At 36.8% G+C, this 26,321-nt stretch overlaps 1 long non-coding RNA gene across 1 annotated transcript; it reads left to right on the forward strand.

Moving 5' to 3' along the window:
* Positions 1-491: 491 nt before the first annotated feature.
* LOC136293438 (uncharacterized) lies at positions 492-25,993 on the forward strand. Its single transcript, XR_010722150.1, has 2 exons — positions 492-613; positions 25,095-25,993. It is a non-coding gene; the product is annotated as an uncharacterized lncRNA (long non-coding RNA).
* Positions 25,994-26,321: the final 328 nt, after the last annotated feature.

Raw genomic sequence — 26,321 nt, forward strand, 5'->3', positions numbered from 1 at the left:
TTGCTGCATGGGAAAACTTCATACTTTCAAAATCTTTAAGTCTTTCTATGAAACTTTATTAAGAGGCCGTGAAGCTTAAAGGAAAGGAGAAGGAATAGGTCTTAGAAGCACAAAAAGTCATCTTTGGGATGCATAAGAGTAGAAAATAAATTGTAACTTTTCAAAAAGAACAGTTCTGAAATGTCACCCTGAGAGCAAGAAGGTTTTAAAATGAAATCTACATTCATAGACTTCTAGCTATTATCCTGTAAATGTAAAGATGAGTCTCAACTGAGTTGCTATTGCAAAGTCCCCAAAGCTTTTGTGCCTTGTTAATTACCTTGGCATCTTTGTATGCATTTGGAATACAGCATTTAATGAGCAGATCATATGAGCAGCTGCCTTTTATTTAAGGCATGTGGTTGCAGATCAGATCTTAATTATGTTTCTGTATGAAAGAACAAACTACAAAAAAGGTTATGCTTAAATAGCTTCAATGGGGGAAGAAAATGGGGGGTGGGATTGGCATTCTGCAGCCTTTCTTAATGGAATTTCAGGTGATGTTGCCAACCCTTTTTGTTACTGTTTTCAGAACACGTGTGTGTTTTCCTAAGGCCCAAGATCCTGGAATCAGGTGAGACTATTCACTATTTTCATTTCTAAGTGTAGAATGTGGAGCATGTTAGGCTTGAATTGGCAGGTGTGGTTCCTGTTTGCTGGGAAAGATTGGTCCTTTTATTACATTTCCTAAGTGAAAGTTTAATCTTAATTGGTTTCTAGGAGTTTGATAAAATTTATTGGAGTGCTTTGCATGTGAGCAGAATGTGTTAGATGGTTATAATCAGGCTCTTTATCATCAACAATTTATAGCAGCTGCTGAAATGCGAATCTTTCAGCTCCTCTCCCTAATCAGTGACTTAGGCAAAAATGAGACCATTTTAACGGTTGTTTTTCAATAATTGATGTGTATTTTTTCAGGAACTTTTCAGAGTTGACATGTAAGAATAAAAACATTGAGAGGACAGGATCAAAAAAGGAGAGAAAAATGGATGAGTGAAAATCAGTCAGCAGACGATTATTCCCCATCTCCAGGGAATCTGTGATCTATATTAAAGTCTTTGACTCTCAAATATAGAGTAGCAATTAAATTTAAGTAAATAAACCCAAGCTAACTAAGAATGATTGAAATTCTCTCTTTCATAAAACCCAATGTTCCTCAGGCATTTTGTAGTTGTCATTCAAATCAAGTGACAGGCAATGTGGCTTTTACAGAGTATTTAACTCTCAGGCTGTATCACTGCAGATAGTTGTTTGGGTTTTTTTTTTTAAATTTGGTTTGTTTGGTTTTTTTTCCCCACCTCTACTATTTTCATTTAGTGCTGCCTGTTGGGATGTTTTGATTTTAGTACAAAAAGTACTGGGGGGAGTACAGGAAGAACCCCCATAGAGGAAATATACTGAAACTGGAATGTGAAAATTTAGTAGGTCCCATGGCAGCTTCTCTTGTTAGTTTAGAAAAATGGTTCCTTGCCCCACTCAAAAATGCCCTTTTCTTTATTATCTGCCTTTCTGGCAGGCAGATCACAGCTGTTCTCTTTAAACTGGGAGATCTTTGCCAAATTTCACCAGCTGAGGATCTGGTTGATGTTCTATCAATATCTTTGTTGAAAGAAGACACCCTTATGCTCTCTCCGTGAGGTGGGAGGTATTGCTGAAATGAGCTCTCAGTGGTGCAATGTCAAATTCTCAAAATGTCAGATTTATTTGTGCATGTGATGGTATAATTTGGCCTCCTGCTGTGCAAATGAGAGGATGAATTTCCATAATATAGAAATTAACAGTGCAGTTGATATTTCTTTATCTCTCAGCTGGGGATGACAGCAGCTAGCTTAGCCTCCTTTTCGTCCTCCCAAGAAGCCATTGGTGAAGACACTTGCCCCAGTTAAACAATACTGAATGCCAAATTGGTGTTATCTTCTCCTGCTCCGTTTCTGTCTTTGGCTGCCTGGCTCTGAGGCTTCCATTGTTTTCAACAAGTCTGCCCTTGAGCACAAACAGGGAGAGTGCAGGGCTGCTCCACCTGAGGCTCTGAATCCTGTGTGTGATACACAGGACAGGGAAGCCAGTGGGGGACATGGTTCCCTCTGCAAACTCTGCCCTGGGGATGATATTTGGGGTCAGTCACATTTTAAGCTATCTGGAAAAGTACTGCTAAACCCTTGCTTCTGTTAGAGCCTTTGCAGTTCTTTTGATAGATTTACAAATGATTCAACAATATGATGTACTTAGCTGAAGACATAACAAATGCTTTCAGCTCCCGTGGGCTGTGGGGTAAAATCTTTTTGTGGTGCAACAGGTCCTTGAATCATATCCAGAAGTTCTTGAGCCATTCCACTGCTGTGTCTTTTAGAAAAGCCTGAAGTGAATATATAAGAATATATAGTTCAGTTTGGAAATTCAAACACATCAAGAGGGCTATGGAAAGAAAGGAGATCTAAACTCTCCCCCTTCTATTCCTTCAGTCAGATCAGCTCTGGAATTTTACTCAACTGAAAGTAACAGTTTCTGCTGACATTAATTGTAGTGACTCACATAAAACAGATTACAGGATCTGGATTATACTTTTTAAACTAGCAAAAGTACATGAATGGATTATAGAAGCTTGTATGTGACAGTAATTCTTCAAGGATACAGATAATCAACAACATCTTTTTAGAATTTAAGAGTATATTGAGGCATAATCTCAACACATTGGGGTGAGCTTGGGCTTCTCCACTGAACTGGAGGCATTTTGCCAGGAGTTTCCCAAAATGTAAAAACCATCTGAATTTTACATTTTAGCTTATAATTGTTAGGAAAAAGAAATCATAAGCTCTGCTTTATGCCTGTCTATAAATAATCAAACCCAAAAGAGGTGTGAGAATTAAAGTATTAATATAAGTTAACATCCCATACTCTGATAGTGAAACCACCTGGGATTCAATCCTGTTTGATGAAATAATAACTAAATGCACCAGATTAAAGAAAATGCCCTTGTGATTTGATTTCTTCCCCGGCTAAGCATATCCATGACGGTATATAAATAAAAAGGAGAGTGTGATTTTAATCTCAGCTAGGAAATAGAACAGCACAGTTACAGGTAAGCTCTCATGTTGATCTATCAGACTGTTTTTTTTCCTTTCCAAGTAGGAGTTAAATGAGGTATTATAAACTTGTTAGGAAGACAGCAATTCTTAAGGATGACAAAGATCCCAGCCACTTCTAAATTCATAGCTCAGTTGGACCAGGAAAATGGACCCTCAAGCTTTTGCAGATTCTCTCTTGCTCCAAATTGTAACTCTCAGTTTCTATACTTTCTGTAGTCTTTTAAAAAGAAAGATATTTCCTGGTATGAGCTGAGACCTTAAGCTGTCTTTTAACATTATTTTCAAGGGCCTCTTGAAAGTTCCTATAAAGCCACTAGTGCTGGGCATTGTGAAAAGCTGCAGGGCTGTGATGACCTTGGGTCAGCCTGGGGTGGGTGGTGTCAGTTCCCCTGAAATCACAGAGTTTAGCAGGGCTACCAGTGTCTAATTGCTACCAATATCAGCCTCAGTACAGTTGGGAGTGGTAGTGAGTGACAGTACACACTTGGAACCCAGAGTTCCCTGTTTGCTCCTGCTGGACTCATTAAATGTGTGAGGAAGGAGCAAAACAAGTAGGAGTGTAAAAATTATGGTACTGTGTGCTTGGTGTGGGTAGGTTTTTTCAGTCTCTAGCCATATAATATCCCCATCCAGGAATACTAATGTCTTCAGTACATACTTTGCCACACAGTGCTTTCCATGGGCTTCTATAATTCATATGGCTGAAGGACATAATGAGTTTGGCTTTTCTAGATGACTTTTAAAAATAAGAAAACATTAAAAATATTTTTTTAACTATAGAAAATGTAAAATTTTCATGCTTGATGCAATGACCTTACCTGCAATGTCCATCTTTTTATGAAATCATTATGGACTTGTTGCAAGGATTAAAAAAAAAAATGCTTATCTATACTTTAATGTATGTATGTGTATGATATTTGCACTGTAATGTGTTCAGGAGTTGCAGCCTTGAAAAGTGTCACTGTGCTCAGGACTGCTATTACTGAATTCCTTCCTATATGATGATTCTTAATGGGCGGAATCTGTGGAATGATTCAGAAATGCTTTAGTGAATGAAAGGGATACATTTACTGTTGTGGAGTGGGGTCATATTGTTCACTGGACACTATCTAGGCAAACAAAAACCGATTTCTTGGTGAAAATATCTTCACTTTGAGAAGATAAGTGCATCAAACAGTTATGTTAAAGCTCTGATATCTGCTAATATATATATTTTTTAATCTAATTGTTTTAAATGTGTGGGTCATTCGCACAAGAACTATATTAAGCCAACAAAGTAATTCAGTATAAATTTTCATCCCAGTCTTGATGTGCCATTGGTGGAGAGAAGGAAATAGAGTGAGTCCATCCTAAGATGTGTCTTTGTCGTGAATCAGTCTCTAGAGACTCCTCTCTCTTTTCATTGATTGTGAACTATTAAACTGCTGCACTTTCTCTGAACAGCTGAATTTTACTGAGACAAATCTACTGGTGAAGGAGCAAAAGTACTAACAAGTGGCATTGGTAAGGGTGGGAAAAATAAGCATCTCTATTAATTGTTATTCAAAAGCAAAGTGGGTTAGTTACAAAGAGCCAATTGCATGAAAATAGTGCATCAGACTAAGGTGGGAAGCACTTTTGAATGAAGAGTTATTGAACACAGGATGCCATGTACCCCAAAGTCAGTTCATACACAACGTATACCCATGGCTGTGCCCATGAGAGCCCTGCAGAGTGATTTCTGTGTGAATTGTCACTCTGGGTTACTGTCTGGTCATGACTTTGCAATAACAGGGAAATGCTGCATGTAGCTTGGAAACAGCATAACCATATTAGCAAGTGAGCCGGGGCAGTTTTGCTGTATAAATATTAATGGTTCAGTGTCTCTTCACAGGTCTGTACTGCAAAGAGTTTTTCTGTCTACACTTTTGGGTGATTTGGGATGACACATATTCTGACTTTTCTTCTCTAATTCAAGTATGGTATTAAGGAAAAGAAATAACTTTCTGAAAGAGCTGTTTCAACTAGATTTCTGTTCCTCTGGCTTCCTCACAGCAGTGTGGACAAGGCTCCAAGAAGCAAACATCTGCTGTACTTCCATTCTCTTCAGAGGCAGTAGTGACTTGTGGCAGCGTTAGTGACACTGAAGGAAAAACTAGGATACTCAACAAATACAGACATTTGTCCTTACCATAAAAGGAAAATACAGTTCAGGTAGATTTATGAATGGCTTTACTACCTGAAGAACATAGCAGGCATGTATAAAATGATGAGATGAAATGGACCTGCTTAGTGTGCCACCAAGAATTAACTGGCTCTTCCCCACCTTCTCCACCCTCCCTAACAGGTACATGAGATTAGAAATGTTTCTGGGGATCCTACAGCAAGCTGAATGAAATTTGGATTGGTTGCTGAGTAGTTTTTTGGGTGCCTTTTTCTGGTTTTTTTTTTTTTTTTTTTTTTTTTCCCCTTAATTGAGGGTTTTTCTACATAGCTTACTCCCCTTATGATTCAGCTGAACTACCCGTGCAGAATCAGCCAACAACCCTGAGTGAAAAGAGAACAGAAACCTGAATTTGATGAAGTAGAACATCTTTTGTTCCTTAAGTATTTCTTCCCCATCTAGCCAGCTTTACACTTCCCTAGCCAATCAGTGTGCAAGCTCCCTATATTTATGCTAAGCTTGTACCCATATAAAGTTCAGATACCCCAGAGTATCCTTTTCCTTATCTCATAAATAAACAGTGACTTAGTACAGCTTTCATGTTTAAGACTGTTTTGCCAAGTGTTCTGCTTTCCAGAGGACAGGGTGGGCTTTCAGACTGACTCAGTTATATGAGTTGTTTCTGAACCTGACACAATATGAAAAAACAGCCCTTTGAGGCAGTACACCTTATTCCAGGGTGAGGTCTTTTATTTCTTGAAAGTAAATCCAGAGCAACACAACTGGAATTTTCCACTCACATGGTCACAGAGCTGAGCAGGACCTCCTTCTGTAACTTTATTAATTCCATGGCAAACACACTTAGGAGAAATCCTGCCCCTTTCTTTCCTAATGCATGGTTGTGTTGTATTTGCACCAAATAAAATCTCTTTTAGCAGTCAGTAGGAATAGATCTCTACCTTTTAAAGGGGTGACCCTGGTAGGCCCATTGACTACATTATAAAAAGCCAGCAGAGAAAAAGTGAGAGAAACCCCACTTAGCAGTCAAAACCAGATGTTTAACTCGTCTTAGTATAGGTATTTATCCAGAGATCTTTTACTGCAATGATTTACCATTTTCATACCAGTGTTTTCTGAAATATAATCTAGCTGGAAAAGGTGCTTGAAATTCTATTTTTCTGATGTCAGATGATTTTTCTACTCATAAAACTTTCCACTGATGTTTTCTGTAAACCTGTAAGAGTTTTGACAACACTTTAAGATTTTTTCTGTCCCATGTAAACTGGGAAAAATTATTGTTTGAATTGAAGAAAATATTTTGAAAACCTTGTTTTTGTTCAAGTGCTTTTTACTTTTATTATACTTATTTTAGGAAATGCTTGTAGGTAAGATTTTTTTGTATGCTTTAACAAGGCTTGTTATAATTGTTGATAAGGGTATGACATTATTGCTTATCAGCAAGCTGAGGAATCTCACTAGCAGAACCTCTAGGAAATGGAGTCTCAAATCTGTATATGTATGTCAGTGTGCACACATCAAAAATTTTTGGCTGGAAACCTAGAAATTTACAATATACTGTAGAGAATTAGGTCTGTCTATTTCAAATTGTCTTCCTTGAAAATATCTGTGAAGGTGTTGGAAAAATTTTACTTTAAAATATGAGAGGCAAGAAATCTAGCGTGGTTCCCCTCTTAGTCTGAAAGGCATGAGAAATGTTTTTGTTACATCTATGGGATAACAATGCTCTACAATAGTCTCTGGTGCCAGTATCAAAAATCAATTTCCTCTGGAGGACCAGCTTGGGCAGTCCCGGGAATCAATGTTTTAAACTGGAAGGAGGAGGGAGGTTTCCTACTCAGCTTTGCATTTTGAATGTCATCTGCACTGTTATGCTCCATTCCTAGAAAAGCAAGAATGAGTTTTGAAAGAAGGGGTGATGCTTTTTATAGGAATATAATAATTTAAAGTTAGAAATTATCAGTAAGTGTTCAACAATCTCTTGTGGTATGTACTATCAAACAAAATATATTCTGTGGGCAGGGTGGGCACTACATTCCTGTTTATACATGTTTTAGTTTGAAATAAAATCTACAGGTTAAACCAAATAAAGGCTAACAGAGTGTAGGATGTACTATATCAGAACTGTGCTGCTAATGTTACAGATTAGGCCTTTAGTTTGAATAACACCTCTGCTCCTCTCTTTCTCATAAGAAGTAGCTTTAAACTTGACAATACCATGTTGAGAATCACCAGGTGGAGTTATTGCACACATTTGAGAGATTATTTTTCTGACTACATAAGCATTGTTAAAGACATGGTTACATCAGTTTTCATTCTGTGAATTAATTTCTGACTGTAGGGTGCATCATAAATCACAGAGGATGTTATTATCCCTTCTCATGCTCCCTGTTTAGACTCTTTTCTCTTAGTCCCTGGGAAGTTAACTGCTATATCTGGTCCTACTCTCTCAAGACAACTGTCTGCAGGTTGTTTAGCTTCTCTCTTTTAGGATTGTGTATGCAAGGTAAGTAAACACTTTGCACCATATATAAACCTGAATTGTGCATCAGACAAGTTTGTAAAGGTGAGGAAATAATGTGAGTAAAGAATGAGGTGTTACTGTTGGGTAAGTCTGAGTCTTTTTGTTGAGTGTGGAAGAGGAATCAAAATGAATAGGGACGGGGGAAGTTGCTGTTTAGGTGCTGCAGGAGAAGAGATGAGCAGAATCATGCAGGGATAAGGGAACAGAAAAAAGGCATGATGGTTTTATGCAGGTGAGAAACACGCTGAGGGCCTTGGGATGTAGGGCAGACAGGCAGGCAGAAAACACATTTACAGGGAGAGCTCTGACCTGGGTAGGGCTCATTCTGACTGCAGTGGCAGCAGTGCAGGGTGGGTGACAATGACAGGTGTCTGCCACCATCAGGTTCCCTACTGGGGGGATGCAGGAGCTGCACATATCCCATCTAATGAAGGCATATTGATTAATTTGGAATCTGTATGCAGAGTTATAGCTATTGGGTCTTAATGTCAGTGAGATGATGGGAATACTTACCTTAAATGTTAAAATATTCTTTAGATTGTAATCACATGTTTCCTTTGCTCTTTGGAGTCAATCCACTGAGATCTCTGACTCAGAGTGATCTTTCAAAGTCAAGTTGGCATTTGAATGGCACTTAATATCTGCCCCTGAAAGTCTAGACTAAATACACACTAAATGAAGGCACTCAACATTGCACTCTAAACTGGGGTAACAGCTACAAATACTTAAGTAATCATTTAAGAATTAGGGAGCAATTAACAGGAATTAACTGATTGCTTTCTGAGGTATTGTGGGGTAATTAGGATGTCAGTCCATCTTGCAATTAAGAGCATAACAAATTAATGAAGTCAAATCAAGAAGGTCAAAGTATAAGTAATTTTAACTGAAGAGCTTAGCACTGGATATGCTACCTCTAAAGCTAAGGTGTGGTTTGCTTTACACCAAGCAGAATGCCCCATATCCCACTGAAATAAAATAAGAGATGCTCATTTTCCCTATATCATATTGAGTTGGAGACATCCTGGATGTTGCCGTTGTTGAAACACAAACTCATTACTGAACCTAGAACTGCAGGACCTGAGAGAGAGAATTCCATATGGCGCTTGTCCTACTGGGTTGATAGACACACACACACACACATACACACACACACACATACACACACACACAAAAAAAAAAAAAAAAAAAAAAAAAAAAAAAAAAAAAAAGAGAGAGAGAGAGAAAATGCCCTAAGAGCCCTAAGAAACACTTGAGGGCATACTCCCAGCCTGCTCTTTTATCATTCATGTTTGTGCATCTTTCTCCCCTTCTCTTTGTGCTTTTTCTCAGATGATGTTTTATTGTCCTTCTGTTATTAAAATGATATTGAAAGAGATTACCTATTGTGAAGGTGGAGAAAGAAATATTGCCACTGGCTTCTCTCACCTTTCTAGGAGTGAAGGTTATTGAAATAAAGATTAAGGGCAGGGGGAGAAGAGGGTAATGGGGTAGAGGAAAAGCTAACTGGAAAAGATGACTGCCCTCTGTCTAGTAGGATTCCATGAGAATCCAGGGGAGGTGCTAATTTAATAAGTGATTATTGTCCCTTTTGTAACATGAGTGTCTGTATATAATTAGGAGTGCAAGCTGGCAAATCTCTTAGAAGGGATGCTGTGGGATCTGAATCATCACTGATGATTTTTCACATTATTGGTGTGAATGCAAGGAATGCTAATACCCCTGCCTGTTTACCTTTCAATAGATGTACATTTTCTAGCTGCAGCTTGTTGTAGATGTATGTGGAAAGGAAACAAAACTTTTGTTGATTCCACTAAAGAATTCACTGATATAATTTCACCATGAAATCCTTTGATTTCTTGCTTGGGTGTAGAGGTGCAATAGAATGCCTACAGTCTCCCTGCATTTTATCAGAGGTTTTTGCTATAATTATAGCAAATTTTTCACTTCTAAGGGAGAAAAAGGTTGCATTGCAACCATTTTAGCTAATCTACATGCCTATATTCTGCTTTTCTCTCTGGAATTCCCTGGGAGTGAGAGGTGCTTTACTAAATATTGAGGAGGGATATGTGATGTATGAAAAGTGCTCGAGAAATACAAATATTTGGCACTGTTTTCTACCTGGGACCAAATGGCTCGTTCTAGGGGTTTCTGTATGTAACAAACCAAGATAAGCCTGTTGCCACTGAAGTTAAATTAGCAATGTAATAGTCTGCACAGAAACTGTAAATCAAATAATGTTGAAAACTTCTTCAATCTGGTAAACAACTATTGATGGGTTCCATGCCTGGCTTTTGTAATTGCACAGAAACTACTTCTAGTTTTCCTGAACAGTTTGAAGAGGCTTTCTTTTGTTGTCTTGTTATAATTGTACAGTGAAACAACCTTGAGAAACTGAAGGGGAATATCAAAAGATAATGAAGTGCCTTTACTTCTGTGCTGTACCCTCATGTCTTGAAAAAGTAGGCAGTCTCTGCTGAAAGAAAAAAAAGAAATATCAGTAGATCATTAAACTCAAGGCCAAAACACGTAATCATTGAGTTTGGGTTGCCACTTCACATGCATTAGGATGTTAATAGAGAGCAAAGAATGTCAGCCTTGAGCCTTGAATTGTATGGAAGGGAATATTTCCATTTTTCAGAGGGTTGACAGGATAGTACAAAAGGCAATAACAGTGAAAACTCCATTTTAGGCTTTCTCTCATCAGAAGGAAAAAAATTTGTTCTTACAAGGAGAAAAGATTGGTACCTCTAACCAAATGTGAATGACCACAAATGGCCCTAGTCTTAGAGTAAAAATTGCATAAAGAAAGGCAGCTGTTTGTGATATCCAGAAGCAGGTGCATCAGTAACATTTAGAGAGCAATAAGATAGTTTCAGGAATCAGGATGCAAGAAGATGAAACAGAAACATTCTGCTCTCTTCTGCTAAGAAGGAAAATTATTTATCTGGTCACTCAAACATGAAGAAAGGTTGGCATTCCCTATCTACAGTGAGTGGGAAGCACAGCAGCTACAGGAGTTCTCCATAGAGTGTAGAGCTTCTCTACAACCCTTTCTATAATCTGTCTTCTCTTCTCCACTTAAGAGTTCTTCTCTTCTGTAAAAGTTTACTTGTCTTGTAAAAGCCTCCTTTTACAATGCAGGCTGAAGCATCTTGAATCAGCCAGTGGAAACAAAAAATCCCCAGTCTGAAGGGGGACTGCAGCTCATGACAGGAATCTCTGCCCTCATACTGGCAGAAATGTATTGCCCAGAATGACAGTGACCTTCAGTTTGTGCTGTTTATGAGGCACTTGTCAATGCAAGCAGTGCAGAGTTTATTCTGAGATGCCTGTGGCTGATGTCATGCAAACAATTATGTGGGTTTACATGCTTGAGTGGTCCATTAGTTCAATGAATCTTCTGTTTACTTAAGAATCTGCAGGGTCTAGCCTATGAACAGTGAATTCTGATTTAGGATGTCCTGTGCATCATCTTACACAACCTGATAGACTCTATACAAGTGGTGAGATAGTGTCCTTCTGGGCAGGGGAAATGATACACCATTCATTTGAGCCTCATTCTTATAACATGGACGTCTCTGATGTGGGTTCCTTGGCTCCATAAACTCAGTCCTGAATGACTGAAATTGGTCATAGTGGAGGGGAAATACACTAGCAGGAATTATAATGGCAATGGAAATATGCTCAAGAGAAAGCTTAAATATCTGCCTTCTAAATTAATTTTTTGTCACTAAATAAACAACAAATGCCAAACCAGCTGGACCCATTTAACAACACCACTCCCCAGCTAGAATCAGTAAAGGCATATGGTTGACAGGCAGCCAAGCTAATTGTCTCTGGTTCTGATCATATTCAGTTTCTGGCATGTCCCGTTCATGTAGTACTTGCCTCAAGCTATTTATCCCTGGGCCAAATTGCCCTAGACCCATCTGATCAATCTGCTGATTGATTTGGACCTTGCAGTGGACTCAAGGTTCATGGGGTTGGAGAAGTGTGCGTGGCACACCATTGCATGATGTAGATGGATATCTGCACTGTGCCCCAGTACTTTTACCCTCTGTTATCCAGTCCTTGTCTTGGGCAGCCCTGCTGGTGAGGCTGGGGCTCTGGGGACAGCTGTTCATGGTTGCAGGGACAACGGCCTCAGCATGCAAGCTGTATTGCAAAGACATTAGAAATTATGTGGCCTCCAAAAGCCACTGTCCGAAACCCTGATGGGGAGTGAGTAAATGCTCCCAGCAGATTTATTCCATTAGTTACTAGGTGAAGACAAAGTTGTCAACAATGATGTCTCCTTCCCAATTAAGCTCACTGTTGCAGTTCATAAATCACAGCAGGCTTTCCCTGTGGGGAAAGAAAACTCGCAGTTTCTGAAAATGCTCATAAACACAATGTGCAGGAAATAGTTTTGTTATTTTAACCAAGCACATTCCATCATATTGCCTTAGTGTGGAATCATGACCAAGGCTATTAAAGAGACCAGGCACCTGTGTTACACTTTAATGCCAGGTGAAGGTCTGCTAAAATGTTTTTCTCTCAGAGAAGCCTGCTGATCATTTTGATTAGTATTGTCTTCTAGCTCTTCCCCACCAAATCACAGAGAACAGGACTACAGGGACATCTATTCCCTTGTTTCAGTGCAGAATCAACTCCACTTGTGTCTGTCTTCATAAGGGCTGTCTACACCTTTCCCTGGGGATTGATTCCAGTGCTTTGCTAATAAAATTCAGGAATTTTCTATTTTTGACTGTTGATTCCTCCATGCTACAGTATGAGCTTACTGCTTCTTATCTTGGACTCTTTCAGTTAGACTAGGAATTCATCATAGAAGATTGGAGTTTTTCAGTGTTGTTTTCTTGATCTTTTTTTCCTTTGTTTTCCTTGTAAGAAAATAACATGAGTATTGTGGGCCTCCTAGTCCTTTACACATTGGTACACGACAGCGTGGTGCAGTTTTAAGGTGAGAGGATGCACCTCTGGACTGGGTGTGGGATGGATGGAATCCAGATTTGCTTTTCTGCGTCCCTGAAAAGGGAAGAGGACTCCCATGGTAATTAACAGCTGGTGATTGCTTCCCAAACATCCAGTAGTAGAAAATAAGCAGCATTTTTGTCTGTAGGAGTGGTCTTATGAGGTCTGCTTACCTTTCAAGCTTTTTAAGCACAAATGAAAGAGTAGGATCTGTAGTGAACACTTGAAATCCTATGTAGACACCAGAAGAGTGGATAGAGCACGTTGACATTACTGACAGGGACTTGATAACTGAGTCAAAGAAGAATAAAGATATTCTTATTTGAAACACAAGTCTGTCTACAAATGACCCCACAATAATCTTTAAAAGAAAGCACCCTTTATGAAGCAGTCATTGTTCAGGAAACCAATGCTCAAAGATCAGAGCTGCCAACCTCTTGAAATGTCCTCTAAAGGATTAAATCGGAGACTTTGAGGGTAGGATTTTATCTTCTGATCTATGTGTGTGGTAAATTGTTTTGCTTAGGTACCTAAGCATTAAAAATCTAATTAAGTGCTACAGTCATCAAAGACTTGGAACAGGGATGGATGTTGACCCTTCTTTAAAAGAGATGTTAAGACAGGGATTGTTTACTACTGGGGAGTTTCAAAGACAATAAATCAACATCTTTGTATTAATCTCACAGCCTGGAATTTTTCATGGAAGCAGGTCTGAAATCTGATGTAAGAGCTGAGATTGCTTTTCAGAAAGTTTTTTTTAACCTTTTGTCTCATGTATAAAGTACTGGTTATACTTATACATAAGTATTGGTTTTCTGACATACTTTATTGTTCTTTATTTTTAAAATATTTTAGTCTTTTGAAAATTAAATTTTGAGCTCCAGCTATGCAAATAGCCTGATGCATTTGAGAGGGCTGTGAGGAACAAGCAAATCTGGTTGAAGGCAGGAATGATAAGCTAAATCTATTGCAATGAAGAATGATGAACCCCAATTAGTAAATGTGAATCTATTCAGGATGTGTTTTGGGAATCATCAATATTTAAGGTTGAATGCATTCAACCAATGACATCATATTTGAGGTGGATCTGTGTTAGAGAGATACTGCTTGTTTCGTACACATTTTCCTACTCCTCTCTCTTCTTACTGCTCTTCCTTTCAGTGATAGATTGGCTTGTGTACTTTTTGTTTGCTAGCTCCAAACCTTGCTGTTTGCAGTTTGACTCCCTCCCTTACAGTGTTCTGAGATGGTGTTTTCCAGCAGGATCTCCAGGATTCTCTCCTGTTTTCTATTATTATTTCTTCTCTTCAAGTACTGTGGCAGCATTTGCATATCCCAGGCTATTGGGACCCTGCTGTGCTGGGCACTACAGCAAGCAGAGCAAGGAGGAGAGGAATCCTGCCTTGGGTAGCTCAAATGAAATACTGAAGGAAAGCCTGGCAGAGAACATAATGGCATAAATTTCCAGCAATTGTATCAGTAAAACACCAGGACAACATTGTGAGGAACAGTAGTGATAGCTACTGAGAGTGTCAATAGATTTGGAGCTGTCCTGACTGATCATGATTTTGTTCTGATTTCTTCAAAAAGCTGGTGAAGTTCCATGTTTCACTGCCTGTTTGCTAGCAGCCCTAAACCAGTTCTGTATCAATCCCACTCACCATGGGTAGCTGGTAGCTACTAATTGCTACAGTTTGGATTGCCTGAGGGTCTTAAAGGATTTGTGTGCTCCTGGAGATGATTTAAAACCAACAAAGTAAAATGTTAACCAAATTAAACTCAACAAAGATAAAAACAGTAATGGGAGAGAGAGGCTGCTCAGGAGGGCATCTTGATTTGTATGTGTGTTATTAGTGTGTGCCTAATTACTTATGCCCTTAACTTTGTCCTTGAGAAAATTACAATAGCTGCTAGTAGATTGCTAGCAACAGAGAAAGTTCACATTTCAGCCTGAGTCGCTGCAAAATGTCGCTTTTAAAAGGAGAGTGAAGAGAAAAAAACTCAACATATTTTAGGCAAAAAGGGTGAGAACAGCCACTTTCTCCAGCTGTAAACGTGTGTGTATATATATTTATACATATTTAGAGACCTATAATTTGCAGCTCCTAAATAGTTCTGAGGAGAACACACAAGAAATTTTAGCAGGATTCTACGCATTCTGCTATGGCTTATACAGCAAACCCCTGACTGGTGCAGCACTAAGGATACTGACACATATTTGCATGTGTGAAAGTTATTTTTTTTAAAGTGATTCCCATAGCAGATTGCTTATGAGGGTAAAATTAATTTTTGGGGGGCAAAGTAAGAGGATATAGGGGAGAGGACAGAGCAGAAGACAGGGAACTTAGCCCTCTCAGTGGAGGATTATTTACCCATGTGACATAACTCTCAGTGGTCAAAAGATCATTCCTTTTCAAATTTTAATGAAAGAAATGTAGTCTGATGTTTTCCTTATTCTGAGACTGCAAATGAATGTGACTGTTGCTATTGAAAATACCTTGAGGTGCTGAAATGTGTTCTATCAAGTGTTGTTTTATGTCTGGTAATACTCATCAGAAGAGGATCTGAATTTCAATGCATTTTTAGGGGACTTGTTGATCAATTTGCTTTAACACTGCCTCCAGAATTTGATGATAGATCAGTACAAAGATGGGCTGGAGGATGCTATGGCAGATGCAAGTGGAGATGATTAGATTTGTAATTTTGAATATGGTCTTTAGTAGCATTCATAAGCAAGGACCTAAGTTTCTGAAAAGATATTTTAGTATTTTAGGTAATATTAAGAAGATTTTCTTCTGTGGCCATAAGAAAATTATTGGAAAGGATGGAAATTTTTTGCCATCTTTAATATTGATTGAAAGGCTAAACTGAATACATTTAATATGTGCCTTGAGGAATTAAGCTGCTTTTTGTGTTTTGAACTATGGAAAGATATGGTTGCTTTTTTATTTTTTATTTTTGTTTTGCTTTTTGCTTTTGTTTTTGTTTTTTTGAAAAGCAACAAATTCTACTTAGTTTCCATTGCTAAAGAAAATTCAGTTGAGTGTTTCTGATCTCCTGAGAGGAAAAAAAGGAGCCTTAAGAACAGGGTAAACAAGCCAAGAACTTTGAATGTAGCCTTGAAAACAAAGTTGAGAACAAAGAACAAAATAATGGAATTATTTGCTTTGAAGGAAGGTCACAATCTGTAAAGCACTGAAGAACCCTGTATTTTAATATAAAAATGTGTAGTTTAAGGTGATGCTTGTCTTGAAGCATTTTGTAACTGGGACAGCATGAAACACAGATGTCTTTCAAAAAAACCCAAACTTGTTCCTGACAAAAAAAAAAAAAATCAGTGTTCAAGTTCCCCAACATTCAAGCCAGTTTCTCAGAGCATTCTGCATGAAACGTCATCATGCCTGCTGAGCATCATTAACGCACACTCTGTAAATCCCTGGGGTGTCCCTCATATTTCTAGAATTAGGGGCTGAATGAGGAGAAATGCTGTACAGGGTCTGAGTAAAACGGGGAGAACCTCATAAAAACAATTTGAGTTTGAGGCCTGTCTCCCATGGAGAAGGAGGAATGATGCTGAACCTTGAATGTATTTATAAAAGCTGTTCAGAAAAAATGCCTTCAAAGTAACAAATTAATTTTGAGCTATCAGGACTGTAGTGAAAATTGGGACATATTTTCCATAAATACTACAGACTACAAATATTCTGATCAGCTCTCTTAGTAGTTAAAAAAATAAGGTCTCATTATATCTTTTTATAGGCATTGAAGATGATGTCATATGTTAGCATCTATGTAATTTCTCCAAGATTTGCAATGAAAGAATTTGATCAGAGATTTGGAGATGGACTCTTGTGGTCTATGTCTTCCTCAGTTGCCTGAAGCAGTGTATAACTTCTGATGCAGTACATGTCTGCTAAATAATTAGTCAGAGTGTTAGCTGCTCTTACTTATTGCCAAAGGCTGATGACTCTGTGCGATGTTAAGAAGATAAATATGGGGAACCTATCTATTGCCTCACTCTTTCATCAGCCCAAAGAAACCATAAAATGCAACCATTCTAAGGTATGACAGTATTTTCTGTCATGGAGGGACAAGGGATCTTAAATATGAGAAATAAACGGTGAAGGAAAGTGTAGGGCCCAGTTCTGTGGCCCAATGAGTCATGTTGGGTGAAGAAACAGACATTTCTTAGAAGGAAGGAAAGGAAAACAGTGTTTCTCTATTCCTAGACTCTGCAGGACTGGCTCCAATCTGGGATCTATGCTTGAAAAAAGATGTAAGAATACAGTATATGATATAAACAAATTAATCTACATGAATTTTGGATACACCCAGTCTCAAGGGTTTCTGACTCCACCAATCAGCTTTCCCAGCCCGCTTCCTACAGGAATTGGTGCACTCTGCAGTAGTGCTACAGCATGCTGCCATTTGGCATGAGAAGGAAAAATCTTGATGGGATCAGTTTTGCAAATGACTGATTTCTAACAACCACTGTAAAGTGTAGTTCATAGAAACAAAATAACAGTGAAAAGTCAAACCCAAGAACCAAGTCCTAGAGGCTCTGATGTGTCATTGATGCAAATGACTAGAAGATCCAAGGCTTAAGGAAATTAAAATGTCATGCTTCAGTTCAGTTGTAGTACTTAAAGGTATGTTTATTTCCCACTATTTATTCATGCAATCTTTAATATGCCAGCAAATGTCAAGGTAAGTGTTATTCTTGTTCATTAAAACATTTTTTTTGGATCAATGCTTTCAAGATGTGCAAGGAGAAAACAATCTTCCCCATTCTTTTCTATTTTGACAGACAAATTATCTTTCCTATACCTTCAAAGAGATGAGGTGATAACAGAAACATCTCTTTTACCATATATTCTAAATATTCATTAGAAGATCTGAGCAGTCAGTGATTGCTCATGAGACAAACCCTTAATAGAGCAATAATTACAGTGGGAAATACAAGATACCCGAGTGCTTCTTATTTTACTTCATCTGTCTTTTCCAAATGCTACACTCAGGCCCTGGTAGCTCTGTGGAAAACCCTCTTCATTATTTTCATTTTCTTTAGTAGTTGAGTGAAAACCAGTTCCTTCATAGGATAAATCCCTGCTTTGATATCTCCTTTCGAAGTTAAAAAATTCACACCAAATAATTTGTTTTCAGCTAAGTCTCAATTTGGCTAGAAAAAAATGTACTTTGGCAGAAATCACGAAAGAAACCGTCGCAAATTTCTCAAGAAAATAATCAATTTTATTTGCTTACACAAAGCTTTTGATGTCAATTAAAGTGTGTGAAGATTCGCTTCATGTAGTAATCCTCATTAATAACCTGGTATCAAGTTTTGAAGACTTCTGGAAGAAGTTTTCTTGAAGTAAACTATTTTTATGCAATTAAATGGGACTCTTGCATCATTCTTCTAGTAGTCAACTGTGCCACCTATGAATATTTATTTATATCTCACTTTATATCACCATTACTTGGAAGAAATATCAGAACTGTTCTGACAAAGCTTTTGCTTGCATAATAACCACCAATCATGCTCTTATAACAGTTTTGTTTTGCTGAAGTCAAAGCAGTTACTGTCATAAAAAGTGAGTGAGTGAAGGAATGAGGTCTCTGACTCATTGTATGATTATTGGTTTCTGAGGGGGAAAAAAAGGAAGAAAAGCCTGTGATTGATTGAATCATAAATCAAAGTTGGATAGATGTAAACTTCCTAAATGCTGAACTACTTCCTCTTTTTTTTCCCTAAACACCAGAAATGCCATAAATGAGAGAAAAAATAAATAAGAAAAGGGGTGATACTTTTTAATTACACTTAATATTTGAAGCCTTTTATAAATGCTACTAAATTTCACAGAATTTACTGGTGGACTTCTGTGAGCTGCAGGGGAACAGCGTGACTCACCATTGTCTGCACCACAGGCTTCAGGGAAATGTCTCACATATTGTCACTCCTCTCTGGCTGCAGTTGCCACTGTGCAGGATGCATTAAAAAAAAAAATATATATATATATACACACACATATATATGTGATACCAACATCTATTTTTATGCCTCCTGGCAAGAGAACCATTTGGAGGAAAGGAAGTCTAAGGATGGCAATTGGAGTTCAGCTGTACTCTCGAAGCTAGAAATTTTGTTAAATAAATCACAAAGTTTTCAAATGGCCAAGCATCATAATAATTTCAAAATACTCCTCATTTCTTGAAGTCAAACTCATCTTTTGCATTTTAATTAGCAATTTATCATAACAACATCTATGTTCCACTCCCTTTAATAAATCAGACTCTTCCCCCTCTAATTTACAACTGACATCATCTGTGATGTTATATTTTTTCCCCTCTTTCCAGCTCTATCTCTAATTCACCTCTCTCTTCTCTGGCTCAAGTGAGGTATCTCTTTCAGTTCAGTGCTGGAGTTTTGAAAATTATGCCATGGATATGGATATTGAGCTCTATTGAGATTTATTAGATATTCTGAGCAGGTGGCTGTGAAATTTTAACTCTGATCTATGAGTATTATTGCATTATAATATGGACAAAGCTTTTTTTAGGTATATCTGATTTTTTGTGTATAATTCATTGTAAACCTCAGTTCAGATCTCAATAGTTAATGAGTTGTCAGATTAAATATTGTAAGTTATTATTGAAGGATTAGATAACAAAGCAGAGAACATCACTGTTCCATTGTCTAAGGCTGTGTTATGTCTTGAATACTGAACACACTTCTGGCCATCTCATCCCAAAGGATTTAACAGTAAGAGTAAAAGTACAGAGAAGGGCAAAAAGGCAGATCAAAAAATTGGAATGGCTTACATAGACCAAATACTGAGTAAAAAATAGAAAAGAATTTTAGCGTATATGGCAGGAATGCATGAACTATAATAGGAAAAATGTACACAGAATGTGTATTCGCTATCTTACAACACAATGACTAGGAACCACTGCAATCAAAAGGTAACCCGATTAAGCAAACAAAGATTAACCTTGCACACAGAGACTGATTCAATTGTGGAACTCTTGGAACAGCATGTCTGGAAGGAAAAAAAAAATATATATATATTTGAAAAGAGAGAAAAGAAACTCATGGAACAAAACTCCTCAGAATGCATTTTCATTTGACTGTTGTGACACAGGTAAAGTTTGACTCCCAAAAGTTGCTTTGTTTCTGGTAGGGAAATACTTCCTGGAGTATTTGGAGCTTTTCCCTTTTCCTCAGTGCTGGAATGAAACAAAGGCAGACATGGAACTCATTTAAGGTTGACAGCAAAGTTAAAGTGATAACTTTAAGGCTGCAGTGATGGCAGAGACCAAGAGTAAAAAAAATATTTTTCCAAGATGTCTTTGTTAAGTTTTATTGCAGATCAATCTTTCTTTAAAAACAAAACACCCTTTTCCCCAAAACCCCCAAAAACCAACAGAAAAGCACACCAAGAAACAACCAGGTTTTTGAAGCATCAGCTCATTTAATCTTAAAAATTAAATTTGACAGTGATTTTCTTTAACATTACTTTGGCTGCTTACTCAGATCACCAAACTTTCCAGCATTTTTAGTACTGCAATCTGTATTGATTTCTCTCTGGCTTTTATAAGGTCACTAAAAGTGAGTATCACAATATCATAGCCTCCATGCATAATTCAGTATTTGTTGACACAGAAGGCAGCTAAATAAAGGCAATTTGATTGCTTTTAGAAGAAATTCAGAGAGACTTTATTTATAGAGTTGATAGATAAAACTCCCATTCTGTTTGTCTTAGATTTAGAAAAAATATAGGGAAGATTATTTTAAAACAGTTTATCTGCTTAGAATATTGCACTTGCACTGTAGTCTTTTCTGTTGTTTCCCAAATCCTTTCTTGAAGATGATCAGCAATCTGTTAAAATATTTCTTTGACTTGAGGAAAGATCCTTCATATTCATCAGTCTAGCTCAAAAAGAGAAAAATAATCCATACTTTTAAATGGAGATTTGACTGATAAGGGTATTCCTTCCTTAAATAGCTATTATGAGTGACAAAATCCTGTAAAAAAAAAAATCTCTTTCAAAACAAAGAAAGAAACAACGTCAGAACCTGTTTATTTACTAGAGAAATTCCTCCATGCTGAAAATCAAATAATGAAATGATTCTGCTCTAAATCCTTGAGTGGTTTGCTCCTCTTTGGGCTGCATCTCTACTGATAATTAAACTGTTTCAGTTGGACACTGAAGGCCTCTATATCCAAAAACTATTAATCCCAAAATTGAATCTACTGTATAAATTGCCTGTTAAGGACCCCAGAAGCCCTGACTGCTCTGAGAAATTGCATGCAGCCCATGCTAATTACGACAACCCAAACATACAAGGGGATTCTCAACCTTCAGGAGCATGGGCAGCCAGGTTCCAGCAGCCAGGACGTTTACAGATCATGCCTGCAGTTATCATGTATTACTGAAACAGCTTATGCATTGACACAGAGGAAGGTATGATAACAGAAACATACTGCAGTTAGAAATGTTTCATTAGACACTCATTAAGTTTCCTGATTTAACACCACAAGTAGTTCTAAAAGGTCTATGATTTTGATGATCATCAAATTTGAGCAGGAGGCCCTAATCAAAATCATCTGCAGGCTGGTCCTGTTCTAACACTGGAATGAATCCCTGTAAAAAGGCAGTAATATTGCAAAATATGAAGATATGCTGGGAAAGTGCTGATGTCTTATGCTCCCTCCCACAGAAATCCTGGGTCTCGTTTTACTTTTGAATACTAAGCCTTTCATAGAGTAGAACCTTTTTTTTCCCCACAAATCTGTGTTTTCAGATCTTATTTTGAACTCTGGCTAAAAGAAACTTAAAAAAATGACAGTATCCTGCAACACAGTTACAAGGAAACAGATGCTTTTTATTTTACTAAAATCTGTGTAATAAGACAATTTTTGGTGCCCTTGGAAGTAAAGCTGAAAACTCCATTCCTCAATATTTTTTATTTTTATTATTATTATTTCTCTCTGACCAATATTAACTAGCTATTACTTGGACCCCTTGGGAATTCTGATTAAGGCAAACTCTTATTCAAAAATCAATCTTTCAATGGCAGGCTTTGTTAATCTTCCAAATCCAATTTCCATTCCTCACATTCCAGGTTTATTGATTATGTGTCAAAATTCTCAAGTCATCTGTAGGGCTAACTGAATTACTCTGTGTCTAATAATTTAATTGCTTTCAAAAACAGATGTGCCACTTCCATTGAATGCTAAAATTTTGTTGGAAATATCTAAGGAAATGGCAGCACACAGTCACATAATTATTCAAATGCATTTAATTATCTAAACTTTTAAGTGGAACTGCAGTGAAATTGTGAGCATAAAGGGGTGACAGGATAAGCAGACTGCATCATGTAAGTGAGGCAAGTGAGGTCCTGTTTCTGCAGCTTTGCCACAGGAAACTTTCAGTTCCAGTCAGATTTTGAGGTGAGCAACAGATACTTACTTATGAAGAAACTTTACCATAGCCCTAAGTTAAATTAGGTTGTATTTAAATGGATATGAATGGTACAAACACAGAGAAAATGAGAAAGGGAAATGGCTTGTCTGTAATTATATAAGAAAAAAATCAAGGACCTGCAATTTTTTATATGTAACCAAAAGTACTATTTGAATTAATTAATTTAAATTAATTAAACTGAGACTTATTGGAATGATTGAAGTCACTGACATCGTTCACACATGTGAATAGAGCTTTTTTGGGGAATGAGAAGAATGAGGGAGAATGTGGACCTGTGTGTGTCAAGCAGTGACATGAAGATACTTTGTGGTAATCTTCCTAGTGCGAGGTGGCCCTGGTGAAAAACTGGGTGCAAAGCAACCACAGAACTTCTCTCAGCACTGTTATGGAGGGCATTTAATTGGAACCATCAAAAGAAGAAGATCATGTAAAAGGTGTTTTTATAAGCAGCTGAAAAGTAAAGTGCAGTTCAGGCCTTGCTGCTAGCGAGGGTTTTTGACACCTAGACCTCTGAAGGGAACAGAACGCATCAGCACTCAGATAATTTTGTTACAAAAAGCAAACTCTTAAAGGAATGCTCTGTCGGTTTCATTCCAATCGAGTGATAATAACCCATTGAGGATATTGGGGAGAAGATAATTTGGCTGAGAGTGACCAGAGAGAATGCACAGGGCTCACCATAAGGGAAATAGGGAAGAGGAACAGCAAGGCCCAGTTCTGTTATCCTCAGCTACTCAGTAGGTAAGGCTTCCCTAGTAGCTACCACCTGAAAAAAATACCTGTTGTAATTTATTTTGACCATAGGAAACCTTCTGATATTTTCTCACATAGTTTTCTCAAAAGCAAGATAAGGAAGGGTTTTCTGATGAAACTGCCACAAGGTGGATGCAGAGGTGATTGCTAAAAACTTACTTTCTCTTTGGACAGCTATCAATGACTCTGCTGTTCTTAAAAAAGTACCGGAATTAAATTGCAGGAAAGGAGGCTGAAATTTCAGTCCGGAAAAGTATGTGGCAGTAAGGATTGTGAAGCACTGGAGGAGCTTACATAGCCAACAGATGAAGTGTTATTTACTGTTAAAAGACCTTAAGAATTGTGTAGAGAAACATATCAGAAATTATTCAGGTAAGGGTAATGTCACTGTGGTTTACTAGAAAGGACAGAATGAGCACTTGAGGTATTTTCCAAGCCTATAGTTTCATGATCTACTGTTTTTTCTGGGACGTACAATAGTCTGTTATTAGGTGCTTTTCCCACGGTTCCTGACCATAAAGTTTGGGGGTTTGTACTTGAAAGTATTTTCACACATTCACAACATAAATTGTTCTAAATGATGTTACGTTCTTGTTTTTAGATATCTTTTGAATGTATACAAAACATGAGCATGAGACAAAAAAATACAAAATACTGAATTGTAAACAGAGTATGCAATCGATTCTCCCAGTCAGAGAGGGTTCAGAATTCATAACCCTGTTCAATAATTCACAAATCAATTAAAATAACATTATTATTCTCTCTTTCCACTTAGCAGTAACGATGTGTAAAGGTCACTTGCCATCTAGTTAGGGAAAAGGCAGCAATTAACATCAGAGTAAAACCAGAATATTCATTTTCTGTTACACAATGTAAGCGTGACATGATTTTCTACTTGGATGGAGCCCTCAGCAATAGGAGGGCTGAATTTACACCTCACAGAGAAATTAAGGGAGAAGTTTTAAAATGTTGCCCTGATACTAGAAATGTTGTAGTTTCTTGTACAAACACCGGGAGCCAAAGATGTCAGAGATTATTGGAAGCCTGATTCCTTTTACCTTAATTGACATCAAAAAGATGTTTAGGAATAGTTCTGAAACATGAAAGGAAATACTTTTTTCTACTTTGTTCACTTAGGCCACTGTAAGTGGGAATTCATGTCAGAACTGTACTATGAATTTAAGAATTAATACTTTGCTTCTGGAATAGGGTTCCATTTTATTTATTTTATTGCTTTTCTGATTTTTAAATTTTTAAAGTATAATTTATTTTGTTTTCAGGTTTTCCTTTTATTTATTCTATTATTATTTTTTATTAATTTATTATATATTTATTATCTGCATTTTTATTTTTAAAGTTTTAAAATTTACTTTATTAGTTTTATTCTTTATATTTTTATTTATATTTTTCATCTTACTTATTAGAGCTTTTGTTTCATATTTATTTGGTTTATTTTTTATTTTTATTTATTTATATTTATTTAGATTTTCTTTTTCTCTTTTTATTATCTAATTTATTCTAAGTTTGTGTTTTGTGATTTATTTTATTTATTTTTTTAGTTTATTTTTATTCACTTTATTTTATTTATATTCCATTTTGCTTTTATTTTTTAATTTTAAAATGCTATTTAATTTTTTTATTTTTAATTTTATTTTGTTACTTTTATAATTCTTTTAAATTTATTTCATTTATTTATTTACTTTCATTTTTGATTTTTTATTGTACTTTTAATTAATTTTTTGACTTATTTTAATTTTTTAACATATTTTTGTTTATTTTATTTTTATTTAATTTTATAGGGTTTTATTTCTTATTTTTATTTTATGATTTTTAATTTTCTATTTTATTTTATATTTTTTGGGGTTTATTTTTTAATTTACTTTTAATTTTTAGAATACTTTTTTCCTATTTTATTTTATTTTATTTTATTTTATTTTATTTTATTTTATTTTATTTTATTTTATTTTATTTTATTTTATTTTATTTTATTTTATTTTATTTTATTTTATTTTATTTTATTTTTCACCAATGAGGATTTCCCAGTGAAATTTTTCCTATGCTTTTCTCCCTACAGGCTGGAGGCTGTGGAGGTGAAGGCTGAATGCACTGAGAACAAGCCTTGTCTTGGTGTGGAGCCACCTTTAGATTGAGAAATCCCAGCAATTTTCCTCGGACAGATTCGGGCTGCTGTGACTGTGCTGCATTCCCGTGGGAGCAAGTGAGGTGCGCCTCCCATGCTGGCTCGGAGTCCTGACACCTCTGCATTCATTCTGCTGCCTCTCTGTTACTATGCTTCATTTCCCACTATCCATTCCAAGATTTTCAGCCGTTTCTGACAAGTTTATGCCAAGTATCCCACGCCTTTTTGTGGCTCCAGATAAATCTCAAAAAATAAAGAGAAGAATGACTGAGATGTTTTCCCCAGTTATAAATGTTCTTTTCAACAAACCATAATATTAATGTTTATGCTTTGAAATGTCATAAAGTTGCTAATGCTGCATAGGAAGCACGGGGTAAATTTGATCTTTGCCTGCTGAAAATACGTCATTTAGGTAGTGTCACTCTCAGTCTTCCATCTTTTGCCGTCAGTTTACTACCACAAAATGTTTTGAAATCTGTTAAACAATTTGTATTGATACATTTGCCCTCAAAGATACTAAGTTTCTTTTTATTTTAAGGAAATAAGAAAGGAGAATAAAGGATAATATTTATTAGTACTGTCTGCAAGACACAGAGATATGACCTCAGCTGTATTTACTGGTGCCAAGGAATCCACATGGGCAAATTCATATTAAAGGCCACCAAAAACTTGGCTTTGTGTTCTTTTAGAAAGTCTTAGGAAGATTCGCTATGAAACTGCAAAATGTTGTGGTTTTTTTCAATCCCTACTGTGTCCTGGGCATAAAATATAATTTAGGCTTTTTTCCTCCCTCACTGTAAGAAAGCAAACACAAAGAATCATATGTTGAACAAGAGTTTTCTCATTCATCTTTGATGAGATTTCTTTCAAAGACAAACCAGCAAATGCTTTCTATGTGAACTCCATAATTTTCCAAAGACAGAGTTTAGAGACACTGAACTCTTTTAAAAATGTAGTGTCACATTTGTCTTTTTCTTTTCCAGTGACACATTCAACAAATGTTAAGTATTTCTGTCATTCTCATGTTAGCATATGAAGTGTGAAAATTAATTTTACTTGCTAATTGTAAAGGTAATTGGTTTGGGGGTAGCAATTGCCACTCCACCAGGGAGAAAAAAAACTCAAACTCTGTCTTCTGTGAGCCTGCAGGGAGAGGAAGTA

The sequence above is a fragment of the Chamaea fasciata genome, unplaced genomic scaffold (genome assembly GCF_029207755.1).
Source record: "Chamaea fasciata isolate MVZ Bird 193981 ecotype frontalis unplaced genomic scaffold, bChaFas1.0.hap1 SCAF_8, whole genome shotgun sequence".
Lineage (NCBI taxonomy): Eukaryota > Metazoa > Chordata > Aves > Passeriformes > Sylviidae > Chamaea > Chamaea fasciata.